Source organism: Sus scrofa, chromosome 1 (genome assembly GCF_000003025.6).
Source record: "Sus scrofa isolate TJ Tabasco breed Duroc chromosome 1, Sscrofa11.1, whole genome shotgun sequence".
Taxonomy (NCBI): domain Eukaryota; kingdom Metazoa; phylum Chordata; class Mammalia; order Artiodactyla; family Suidae; genus Sus; species Sus scrofa.
In genome coordinates this window covers 113,304,747-113,318,796 of record NC_010443.5, presented here as the reverse complement: position 1 = coordinate 113,318,796, position 14,050 = coordinate 113,304,747, and the positions used below count along the sequence as shown (strand labels likewise).

The following is a 14,050-nucleotide window of genomic DNA, read 5'->3' as shown; positions in this document are numbered from 1 at the left end:
GTGGCATATGGAGGTTCCCAGGCTAGGGGTCTAATTGGAGCTGTAGCTGACGGCCTACACCAGAGCCACAGCAACACAGGATCCAAGCCACATCTGCGACCTACATCACAGCTCACGGCAACATCGGATCCTTAACCCACCAAGCAAGGCCTGGGATCGAACCCGCAACCTCATGGTTCCTAGTTGGACTCGTTAACCACTGTGCCGCAACAGGAACTCCCTGTTCAATATTTCTAATTTCCCTTTTGATTTCTTCTGATTCATGTGCTATTTAGAAGTCTGTTACTTAGATTCTAAACATAGAGAATTTTTTAGTTCTCTTTCTGTTATTGACTTTTAATTAATTCTACTATACCCAGAGAACACACTTTGTCTGACACCAATCCTTTTAAAATACATTGAGACTTAACTCTATGACCAAGAATATGGCCTACCCTTTCAAATGTTTGTATACTGCAGTTAGTGGATGAGTGTTCTAGAAATGTCAATCTCTGCACTTATTGATCAGTCTTACAAATGTCAACCAGACCAAATGACTGATAATATTATTCAAGTCTTCTATATCCTTAATGATTTTTTAACCTACCTGTTCTATTATTGAGAGAGAAGTACTGAAATCTCTATGATTATGACTTTTTTCTATTTCTCCTTGCAGTTCTCTGCTTAAATGATTTTTGAAGTTCCACTACAGCAAGCACAAATGTTAATGATTGTTATTCACTTTTATCATTATTAAATGATCTTTATTCTTTGCAATATGCTGTGTTCTAAAATCTACTTTGATGTTAATAAGCTGCTCCATCTTTATTTTTTCACTAGCATGGTATCTCTTCTTCCATCCTTTTATTTTTATCCTATTGTCACATATATATATTTAATGTGAGTTCACTCTAGGCAGCACAGAGTTGGGTCTTATTTTTTTATGCTATCCAATAATCTCTGCCTTTTAATTGGAGTGTTTAAATCATTTACACTTTTTGGCCACATCCATGGCATGCAGAAGTTCCCAGGCCAGGTATCAAACCCAAGCCATAGCAGTGACAATGCTGGGTCCTTAACCCACTGAGCCACTGGGGGACTCCTACATCATTTACATTTAAAATGGAGTTCCTTGGTAGCCTAGCAGTTAAGGATTCGGTGTTGTCACTGCCGTGGCTCAGGTTATTGCTGTGGCTTAGGCCCTGGCCCAGGAACTTCCAAATGCCATCAGTGTAGCCAAATAAACAAACAAACAAAAAACAGTTGCTAATGTGGTTAGGTGTAAGTCTATCCTCTTGCCATTTTTTTCTTAATTGTCCCATCTATTCTTTGCTCCTTTCTCCTTTTGCTGGGGGGACTAATTGTTTTTCATGATTCTGTTTTTACCTCTTCACTAGCTTATTAGCAAAACTCTATTTTAGTAGTTGCTTTAGGGCTTATAAGTATATATCTTTAATTTAGCCTACCTTCAAGTGATATAACACTTCAGGTATAAGAATCTGACATTACTATACTTTTATTTCTCTTCCCCTGGCCTTTAGATTATTGTCATCATATATTTTATTTACTAATATTTTATAAAATCCACAATTCATTTTGATATTATTTTGGTTTAAATAGACAATTATCTTGTAAAGAGATTTAAATAACAAGAAAAAAAATCTCTGTTTCTCATTTCCAGGGTTTTTCATTCCTTTGTGTGGATCCCTATTTCCATCTGGTATCATTTTGCTTCTACCTGGATAACTTCCTCTAACATTTCTTCTGCCCGTGAAGAGCTCTTTCAGCTATTAGATGTCTCAAAGCCTTTATCTTGTCTTCATTTTTGAAAGATATTTTCACTGGGCACAGAATTCTAGGCTGACAGGTTTGTATTTTTTCCTTTAAATATTTTTAAAACCTTGCTCCACTATCTTTTCATCTGTATTCCTTCTGACAGGAAATCTGTCATCCTTACCATTGCTCCTCTGAATGTAACATGTCTTTTTCTTCCCTAGTGCTTTAAAGATTTTCCTCTTTAATATTGGTTTTGAGGAACTTAATTATGATATGCTTTGTTTTTTTCATATTTACTGAGCTTTAGTTTCAGTAAACTCTTTGGATCTATGGGTTTATAACTTTTCAACTATTATTCTTCAAGTTTTTTTTTCACTCCCCCCCCCCCCAAGGACTCCAAGTATATTAGACTGCTCAAAATTTTCCCACAAACCACTGATGGTCTGTTCACATTTGTTAAAAACTATCTTTTCGATGGAGTTACCATCATGGCTCAGAGAAAATGAATCTGACTAGTATCCATGAGGATGCAGGTTTGATCCTTGGCCTCGCTCAGTAGGTTAAGGATCCGGCATAGCCGTGAGCTATGGTGTAGGTCACAGATGCAGCTCGGGCCTGGCGTTGCTGTGGCTGCGGTGTAGGCCAGCGGCTACAGCTCTGATTCAGCCCCTAGCCTGGGAACCTCCATATGCCACAAGTGCAGCTGTAAAAAGACAAAAAAAAAAAAAATTTTTTTTTTTCGGAAGTTACCCAAAACTGCAGCACAGGTTGGATCCCTAACCGAGGAACCTCCACATACCACAGAATGTGTCCCCCCCAAAAATTATTTTTTCTGTTTCATTTTGGATAATTTTACTGATGTTTTCTAGTTCAGTAATATTCTGAACTGTCTCACCTATTGTTAATGCCATCCAGTGTGCTTTCCACTGAAAACATTGTAATTTTCATCTAAGTTAGATCTGTATCTGTTTTATAGCTTTTATGTCTCTACTTTTTAAACATATGAAATACAATTATAATAACTCTTTTTCTGTTCTTATCTGCTAATTCTAATACCCATGTCAGTAATGGGTTGGTTCCAATTGATTGTTTATTCTTCTCATTAGAGACTGTGTTTTCCCGCTTCACTGCATGTCTCATTATCTTTCACTGAATGGATGGCATTCACTCTTATTTCACCTTGTTGGGTGCTAGACATTTTTTTTTTTAATTCTTACAAATTTTCTTAGGCTTTGTTATGTTATAGGACAAAGTAAAGGTAGTTGAAAATGGTTTAATTCTTCGGGGTCTTGCATTTATGATTTGTTATATGTATCTGGAGCAATGCTCAGTGTAGAGCTAATTATTCCCCACTATATTAGCAAGACCTATCTAAGTATTCTATCCAATGTTTTACAAATCATGAGTTTTTCCAGTCAGGCCAGTAAGAATCGGCACTATTTCCTGCACTGTGTGAACATACAGCACTGTTTCTTTCCCTAGCCTCAAGCAGTTTCAGCATGTGTACACACTCTGCCAAACACTCCAGAGGAAACTTCTGCAGATCTCAAAAATGCTGTCTCTATGTAGCATCCCTCATTCTGATATTCCATCTGTAAACTCTAGCTGCTTGGCCCCATTCCGTCTCCTCAACTCAGTTTGTTCATCTCCACCTAGGTTCCCTCTTATAACACTGCAGATGAAAATTCACTCCAAGCAGAAAGCTGGAACATATGAAATACAATTACAATAACTCTTTTTCTGTTCTTATCTGCTAATTCTAATACCCATGTCAGGTCTCACCTCATTTGTCTCTCCTCTCTCAGGTCTTACTTTTCTTTACCACCTGGTGACCAATATCTTAAAAACCTGTTTCTCACCTGCTGTATTGCATAAAGCCTTGCACAAAGTGTTCCATCATTAAATATTTTGTTTATGCAGTTAGGGGCTGGTCACTGTATGATTAAGGACACAAACTCTTAAGTCAAATCATCTGCATTTAAGTTCTGGAGGTTGTACAAATTAAATACATTTAGCACTACTGAACTGTACACTAGAAATGGTTAAGATAATAAATTTTATGGTAAGCATCTTTTTACTAGAAGAAAAAAACTATTTGTGTTTGAATCGCATTACCTTCATTTATTGGCTTATTTCTCTGACCAAGTGCAAAACTCAGCTTTAGTTTCCCATTCTCAAAATACAGAAAAGTAGACTCTCTCTCTCTATGCTGTTACAAGAATTAAATGATGTAAGCCATGTGTGGCAATTAGCAAAGAGCCTATCATATAGTAAAGGCTCAATAAATTATTCATACATATCACCATCGCTGCCCTCGCCTCCACTTCCTTTTCCTCCTTCTACCTCACTTGTCTTTGAGACCTGCATATTCAAACAGAGGCCATACATCCAGAAATAAAGACAGAAGTGAGTTTGAATTCTGACATTTCCTAGCCATGACTACATGAGTTGGATGATTTTTCCTTTTTCTTTTTTTTTCTTTCTTTAGGACCGCACATGCAGCATATGCAAGTTCCCAGGCTAGAGGCTGAATCAGAGCTGCAGTTACTACATTAGTTGGATAATTAATATTTTTTTTAAATCCCAGGGAGTTTTTTAATCTATAAAAGAGACAACAATGAATATCTTTTTTTTTTTTCTTTTTTTTTCTTTTTTCTGGAACGTGCCTGATTTGGATCCCCACTGATGTTCGCCAAGGCGCAGATTTTACCATACCCACCACACCGACAAAATCAGCCCTTCTCCCCAGGGGGCCAGAAGGGAGCTCAGGGAGATCTATCTTTGGACCAGTCAATAGAGCAGCGTGCATATGCCCAGCCTGGCTCTAGCTCACATCATCTCACCAGGTGCCTAGAAAAAAGAGAAGAGCCTTCCATGGAAAGACAAAGGGAGGTTCATGAGCCCTCTTGAGAGACTATGCCCACCGCTTAGCACCGCTGCTCTCCCTAATAGCTCCGTTTTGCCACCTCCCACGCACCCCTTGCAGGCACTTTATGCGCATCCCAAAACCCAGGTCCCCCTGGGCTTCCAAATTGAACAGCTCAAACACAGAAACCAGGAAAGAGGACCCAAAACCAACAACCCAGGTGACAAATGGGAAGGAGGCCTCAATCCACATTGCCTGAATCCAGATTGCCAAAGGGCATCCAGCACCGCACAAGGAACACCATCACTCATTCCTAGAGAATTCCAAATCCCAACAAGGTCAAGGCTCCTCTTCAGCCCTGTCCCCATGGCCATCCTTGGGAGGTCTTTCAATGACAAACCCTGGGGACAGTGTGGAAAAGAAGGTGACCTCCCACAGGGTGGGTGTGTACTTCCATTTGTTCAACCACTATGGACCACAAGATACAGGGCATCCCAAAAAGAACCCTGGAAAGACCGTCAGACCAGCACTACCACTCATGGCCATGTATCCAGAAAAATGTTCTCTTCCAAAACTTAAACGCCCCAATAGGATCAGGCAGCCCTCTTCACAAGAGTAAGGCATGGAAAAACATTCTATGTCCATGGAGAGATCGACAATGAATATCTTAAATACAAATAAACTGCTTAGCACAAAGGCTGGCATGAAAAGACCATTCCACTTCAACTATTATTGAGTCACTTCACTATATTCTTGAATGCACTTTTCTCAAGATAGGTGACGGAAATGGAGTTCAAAACTAGAATCCAAAGTTATTTACAACCAGCAAAGATATTACAGCGAAGCCAAGGTTCAAGAGAAAATAAAGCCTCCCAATAAAAGGACTTTTAAAAACAGAGACTAAATAATGGAATCATGTATTCTACTAATGCATTTTTCATATGCCTTAAAAATATCTTCAAGTTTAAACTTGAATTTAAAAAAAAAAAAAATGGAGTTCGCATCGTGGCGCAGCGGAAACGAATCCAACCAGGAACTACGAGATTTCGGGTTCAATCCCTGGCCTCACTCAGTGGGTTAAGGATCCGGCGTTGCAGTGAGCTGTGTGTGGTTAAGTCACAGAAGCAGCTCAGATCTGGCATTGCTGTGGCTCTGGCGTAGGCCAGCAGCAACAGCTCTGATTATACCCCTAGCCTGGGAACCTCCATATGCCGCGGGTACGGCCCCGAAAAGACCAAAGACATTTAAAAAAAAAGCAAAAAACCCACACAAGAGAAAACCAAGAATGGGGAAGTTGTACTATGAGAACTTTGGGATAGTTTCTTTTATTTTGAAAATCAAAATAGGATTACTTCATTGTATTTCTTAAGTGAACTGAGTAGTCACAGCACAAACACTGTTGCAAAGTTATTACTTCCACTCCTTTTTCAGCACCAAAAAAGCCAACTTTTTAAGTCACAGTACAGATGAAGTATTGTCGCTTTTGATAACTTAAAACAATAACCATGGCTGTTCTGGAGAAGTACATGTGATAAAAGTTCAATTATTTGCACAGATGGAATACTTCTGGGAGAGTTATTAAACAAAGTCATCTTTTCTCTGTCCCCCACACAAAGGAATTTTATAAAGCAACATAATGTTTACTTTTACTTGCAAAGGACCTGAGTAATGATTTTGTGAATCTTTATAATTGAGATAAAACGTGATTCACGGGTTTTAACTGGGAAAGTGAAAAACGCTACCCAGGGACATATAGTTAATAAGTCCACTTCAATATTAGCTTCTACATAAGATCTTTGTTTATGGGTTAACTTTGCCTAAATATCAGTACTTATGATATAATCTTGATAATATTAAAAAAATTGCTGATAAATTACTGAATAAAGCTGTATTAGGTAATTTCTCCCTACAATATCTAATGAAACAAAGGGGGAACCATGGGTTTAAAAAAAAAAAAAAAAAAACTTTAAAAATCAGCCCACTATCCCACAATAAAAAAAATCCTTAAGAAATGACACCAAAAAAGAAAAGGATGTAACCAGTGAGTGCTAGAGCTGGCTAATACAGGCTCTTGAGTGCCAGTTCTCTTCTCTTCCTAACTCTGTGTTCAATGACATTATTTTGGTAGCTTGAAATCAGTCATGGGTGGAGTATTTACACTACTGAAACTAGAAAAGGCTCCAAGGAGTTTCCACTGTGGCTCAGGGGAAATGAACCAGACTACTATCCAAGAGGATGAGGGTTTGATCCCTGACCTTGCTCAGTTGGTTAAGGATCCCACATTGCTGTGGCTGTGGTGTAGATCACAGACTTAGCTCAGATCTGGCGTTGCTATGGCTGTAGCATAGGCTGGCAGCTATAGCTTCAATTTGACCCCTAGCCTGGGAACTTCCATGTGCAGCACGTGAGGCCCTAAAAAAAAAAAATACAAAAAATAAATAAAAAATAAATTTTAAATAGAAAAAAAAAAAAAGCCTACAAATGACAGGATTTTTTTTTTTTTCTCATTTTCAAGAAAGCCAATATACTACCACAACATGGGATATAACCTAATGGTATAATCTTTTAAACAAGCAGCCAATGAAATAAACAGAATACTCTAATAAGAAAAAGCATAGCACACTGGACTTCTGATGCTGCCCCTAACCCTCAGAAGTCATACAATTCACTTTCTAAAAATATCGCAAGAGAACAGTGTCCTGGAATTCTCAAAAAGGTTGTATATGATCATGATCCCAAAACTGCAAAAAAGTAGGTGAAAAACAAGATAATCAGACCCTCAAACTACAAATTGAAGGGAAAATAAAATAAAATACACTGGTCTCAGAGACAAAAAAGAAGTTACCTACATCATATCACAGAAAAAAACAATAGGACAGAGAAAAGCCACACAACCATGAACACGACACTGCTGAAACATAATAGAGCAAAAACAATGAAAAAAAACAAAAAAGCAAAAGAAGAAAAAAACCCAATTGAGAAGGAAACAAAAAACATTTGGAAACAATCTTGGACAAACTAGAATCAGGCTTAGGTGACAGTAAGAATCCTTGTTAATTTTCCTCAATACAGGAGTTCCCGTCGTGACGCAGCGGTTAATGAATCTGACTAGGAACCATGAGGTTGCAGTTTCGATCCCTGGCCTTGCTTAGTGGGTTAAGGATCTGGCATTGCTGTGAGCTGTGGTACAGGTCGCAGACACGGCTCAGATCCTGAGTTGCTGTGGCTCTGGCGCAGGCGAGCGGCTACAGCTCCAATTAGACCCTTAGCCCGGGAACCTCCATATGCCACAGGAAGTGGCCCTAGAAAAGGCAAAAAGACAAAAAATTAATAAATAAAATAAAATAAAATAAATTTCCTCAATACAGCAACATTGTGGTTATACAGCAGAAGAAAATCTGAATTTGGGGAAATGTATTCTGAAGTATTTAGGAGTAAAATGACATGCACTGAAATGATTCCCAGCAGGACAAAAAAGAAAAAGGATATAAATTGCTATCAGTCTCCACCTTCTGACTACAATGAAGTAAAAGGGACCACATTTAGCCTACTACCAGGAACAGCTAGAAAACGAGACAAATACATGGGAGAATAAACAAATAAGGTAAGATATACAACTGGCCCAACTTACTTCCCAAAGGCAGTTTTCAGGTCAATGTGCTTGGGTGGAGGGAACCAAACAGAGCCTGCTGGTCTCACAAAATTGAGGAGCCAGGCAAGGTATCTGAGTTCAGAGAGGCCAGGCATTTAGAATTTGAGGGTCAGATGTGGCTCAGGTCACTGCCGTGGCACAGGTTTGATCCCCAATCCAGGATTCTGCATGTCATGGGATCAGCCAACAAAAAAAAAAAAAAAAAAAAACTTATGGGTCAAAGTGCCAAAAAAGAAGAAGCTAATAGAAAGTGAGCTCAGAGACCTAAAATCAGCTATAAGTGGGTCCCCTTATATGTTTGGCTGAATAGAAATCTCATCATGTGAGAAAATTCACTATCCCAGGACAGAAAAATAAGCCACAAAAAAAGTAAGCAGAACAATCTTTAAAGTTTGAGAAGTATTCATATTCCCACCATTCAGAGAAGACAGACTTGTAATATGGAGCACTGGACAGAGCATTCAAGAAAACATTAACTTATTCATGGGGCAAAATAAGCCATAGACTGGGACGACCCTAACAAAGCTTAAAGGCCATTTTCCAAAGGATTTGACTGATTCCAAGTAGTTAAATTGAACACAAAAAAAATTTTTTTTAATTTAAAAAACCTGACGGTTTAAAGGAGAGACAAAAATAAAACACAAAAACGAAATAAAAATCAATAATGATCTGAATCTAATAAAAAAAATACCATGCATGCAAAGAAATCAGGAAAATATTCTTTTCTTGCATTACTGGAGAAAAGCATCAGACATTAGAAACAGAAACTATAAAGATGAAGGGGAATTCCCATCATGGCTCAGCAGAAAGGAATCTGACTAGTTTTCATGAAGATGCAGGTTCAATCCCTGGCCTCACTTGGCTGGTTAAGGATCTGGCATTGCCATGAGCTGTGACATAGGTCTTGGACATGGCTCAAATCTGGCATTGCTGTGGCTGTGGCACAAACCAGCGACTGCAGTTCCAATTCAACCCCTAGCCTGGGGGGCCCCACAGGTATGGCCCTAAAAAGGAAAAAAAAAAAAAGAGGGGAAAAAAAAGAAACTACAGAGATGAAGGAACTAGCATATAAAGCAGTTGAAACAGTTACTATAAACGTGTTCTATATGTTAAAGAGCATGCAGGAAAATAAATATGAAGAGGAGAAAAAAGGGAAAGTATAACTATAAAACTATAGATCTGAGAAACTCAACAAATTCTAAGCAGAATAAACACAACAGAAAATCATTCAGAGGCAAATATGGACTAATGGTTGAAAACTAGGGACCCAAAAAAACTTAAAAGCAGCTTCAAGAGGGTTAGGACCAAAGGAGCTAGAGAAAAAGACATGTTACATACAAAGGAACAAGGTATACATGACAGCATATCTCTACATAAGTCAGAAGGTAATTCAGCAACATTTTTAAAGTACTACAAGAAAAAAAATTCTCAGCCTAAGATTCTATACCCAGTGAAAATATCTTTCACAAATGAAGATGAAGGGGGAAAAAAAAGGTGAAATGAACCCTTTTTCAGACATTCATCAAAGCTGACAATTCATCACCAGTAGACCTGCATTACAAGAAATGTTAAAGGAAGTTTTTCAGGCAGAAGAACATACCAGCTGGAAATCTGTGTTGACACAAAGAATAGCGTCAGAAACGATGAATATATAAGAAAATTAAAAAGATTTCTTTTTTTCATTCTTTAATCTCTTTTAAAGCAACTGTATTTTAAAAATACAATGCTGGAGAAAAACATAATTTGAACAGATAATGCATCCCAATGCTCACTGCAGCACTATTTATAATAGCCAAGAAATGGAAGTAACCTAAATGTCCATCGACAGAGTAAGGGATAAAGATGTGGTACATATATACAATGGAATGGTACTCAGTTATAAAAAAAGAATGAAATGATGCCATTTGCAGCAACATGGGTGGACTTAGTCAGACAAAGACAAATATCAAATGGTATCACTTACATGTGGAATCTAATTTTCTTTTAAATGATACAAATGAACTTATTTACTAAACAGAAACAGACTCACAGATTTCAAAAACAAATTTATCATTACCAAAAGGGAAACACTAGGGGAAGGGATAAATTAAGAGTTTGGGATTAACATATACACACTACTACATATAAAACAGATAAGCAACAAGGACCTACTATATAGCACAGGAAACTCTACTCAGTATTCTGTAACAACCTATATAGGAAAGAATCTGAAAGAGAATGGATTTATGTATAACTGAATCACTTTGCTGTACACATGAAACATAACATTGTAACTCAACTATACTTCAATATAATTTTTTTAAATGAAACAAAAAGAAGTACTTTGCCATTTATGACACATAGAATTAAAATGTTTTACAGGAGTTCCCATAGTAGCTCCGCGGTTAACGAACCTGACTAGCATCCATGAGGATGCGGGTTTGATCCCTGGCCTTGCTCAGTGGGTCAGAGATCCAGCGTTGCTGTGAGCTACGGTATAGGTCACAGACAAGGCCGGATCCAGTGTTGCTATGGCTGTGGTGTATGCCAGCAGCTGTAACTCTGATTCGACCCTGGCCTGGGAACTTCCATATGCTGCGGGTGAGGCCCTAAAAAGCAAAAAAAAAAAAATGGATGGGGAGTTCCCGTCGTGGTGCAGTGGTTAACGAATCCGACTAGGTACCATGAGGTTGCCAGTTCCATCCCTGGCCTTCTCAGTGGGTTAAGGATCTGGCATTGCCGTGAGCTGTGGTGTAGGCCGAAGATGCAGTTCGGATCCCGAGTTGCTCTGGCTCTGGCACAGGCCGGCGGCTACAGCTCCAATTAGACCCCTAGCCTGGGAACCTCCATTTGCTGTGGGAAGCAGCCCTAGAAAAGACAAAAAAAAAAAAAAAAACAGATGGGAAAAGTTATACTATCCAAAAGCTAATCCAAGAAAGCTAGAGGGGCTACAGTATTATCAAAGTAAATCAACAAAAACATATATATGAGAGAAAACCTACATATATATATCCAAGTATATATATACATATGATCAAAGTACATCAACAAAAACCTATACATATGAGATAAAGACATTTCATTAATTCATCTAAAGGACGTAACAATCCTAAATGTTATCACATAACAGAGCTTCAAAGTATATGAAAGAAAAAGCTGACAGAACTCAAAGTAGACAAATGTGCAATTATAGTTGGAAATCAAAACAGTCCTCACTGAACAAGTAGACAAAAATAAGAACTGAACACTATTAAACAACTTGACCCAATTAACATTTATGAAATATTCTATCCAACAATACATTACATATTCTTTTCATGGGCACATGGAATATCAACGAAGACAGACCTTAATTCTAGGCTATAAAGCATGTTTCCATAAATCTTTTGTTGTTGTTTTGTTTTGTTTTTTGGTTTTTGTTTGTTTGTTGCTTTTTAGGGCTGCACCCGCAGCTCATGGAAGTTCCCAGGCTAGGGGTCCAATCGGAACTACAGCTGCCAGCCTACACCATAGCCACACCAATGCCAGATCCAAGCCGAGGCTGAGACCTACACAGCTCACAGCAATGCCAGATCTAACCCACTGAGTGAGGCCAGGGATCAAAATTGCAACCTCATGGTTCCTAGGTGGATTTGATTCTGCTGCTCCACAACAGGAACTCCCTGTTTCCATAAATTTTTAAAGACCAAATCATAGAGTATGTTTTCTAACTATAGGGCAACTAAATCAATGGGAAATACTTGGAAAAATTCCTAAATATTAGGAACTTCTAAATAGCCCACGAGTCAAATGAGAAATCAAAAGGGAAATCAGAAATTATTCTGAATTGGCTGCAAAGAGCACAAGGGAACTTCATAGGTTGATGTAAATGTTCTATATTATTATTATTATTATTATTATTATTATGGTAGTGGTTATACAACTATGTACATTTCTCAAAATTAATTGCTAAATTTTATTGTATGAAAATTATACTTCGATAAAGCTCATGAAATATTTTAAAAGAAAAATGATAAATCAAAGTGGTAGGAAGTTCCCATCGTGGCGCAGTGGTTAACGAATCCGACTAGAAACCATGAGGTTGCGGGTTCGGTCCCTGCCCTTGCTCAGTGGGTTAAGGATCCGGCATTGCCGTGAGCTGTGGTGTAGGCTGCAGAGGTGGCTCAGATCCAGCGTTGCTGTGGCTCTGGCGTAGGCCGGTGGCTGCAGCTCCGATTCAACCCCTAGCCTGGGAACCTCCATATGCCACAGGAGCGGCCCAAGAAATAGCAAAAAAAAAAAAAAAAAAAAAGTGGTAGGCCTAGGAGATGTGACCTTTCTTTCACTTTTTCCTAGATTATAAACTTTATCCAGAATCACAAAGACAATTCAAAATAGCCTGACTTGTCCTCCTTCAAGAAAATAAAAAAAAAAGTCAACATTCTACTCACCTTAAGAAACTATTGTGCATCCTATAATGACCCATTATTCATAAAAACTATATTTTTGTTAATAGGATAAACATAAGTAGTAAGAGAAGGGAGAAATAAAAGATTAAAAGACATCGAGTAATCGCAGGTACCAAAAGAACACTGAGTGAAATCAAACATTAAGGAAAAATAACAGTTGAGAAAGTAGCTACTACACTATTCTGAAGACCTTACTAGCAGTACTGAAGGTCTAATTCAACATTTAAGCTAAAAAGCTAAAAGAAAACCTGGAAGCCTACTACTCATCATGTGTAAAAATAACAAGTTCATTCATTAACTGTTACCACTGAAACCGGAAATTTGTCTTTGTGGATATTTCAGTCCATACCCAACTAAATCTTTTTCTGTATACAGTATTTTGCATTTGCCTCACACACACAGTACCCTGCTATAAAAACTGTGTTTCAGGGACTCACTGCATAGGTGCATCCCAGGGAACTGTTACCAATACAGAATATTGGGCTCACCTCAGATCTACTGATCCACAAACGATTCAGGCTCTGCTAAGATGTACCTGATTCCCAAAGATCTGTATGCATATTCAAGTTTGAGAAGCTCTGTAACTTTTCTGCATACAAAAACACCCTAATTTCTACCAGAAGCTATATCCTTTTTCCACATGCTTGTTTTAACCTAAGGGTTTAACAGTATACTAATAGGGTTATTACCACTCTATTACCACCAGTGCTACCATTTAAGCAAGAAATATCTTACCAGATAGCACAGATAATGTACTGATTAGAAAAAGTTTCCAAATAATATAAAACAGGGGTTGGCAAACTATAACCAAAGGTCAATTTAAGCTGGCCACCTGTTTTATGGCCAAATAGCTGTAAGTTCATTCATTTATATACTTTCTTTTTTTTTTTTTTTTTTTAGAATTTTTACTTCTGCCACTTTATTTATTTATTTGTCTTTTTGCCTTTTCTAGGGCCGCTTCCCGCAGCATATGGAGGTTCCCAGGCTAGGGGTCTAATCGGAGCTCTAGCTGCTGGCGTACACCAGAGCCGCAGCAACGTGGGATCCTTAACACAATGAGTAAGGCCAGGGATGGAACCCGCAACCTCATGGTTCCTAGTCGGATTCGTTAACCACTGAGCCACAACGGGAACTCCCATTTATATATTTTCTATTGCTGCTTTCATATTATGATGGCAGAGTTGAATAGGCAGAGCATCACAAGGTACATATCAAATCTACAGAAAGTTATTCACGCACTCAATTTCATTAGGGTTGGTTGGTCATAACCATCTTTTTTTCTCTCTACATTAGGAGTTCTAACCCTGAGATCCATGTGCCAAGGGGATTCAAAAGTCCCTAAATTTTTGC

General features: G+C 38.3%; 1 protein-coding gene across 1 annotated transcript in view; it reads right to left on the bottom strand.

Moving 5' to 3' along the window:
* The window catches only part of ADAM10 (ADAM metallopeptidase domain 10), a 118,461-nt gene that overhangs the window by 89,144 nt on the left and 15,267 nt on the right, over window positions 1–14,050 (bottom strand).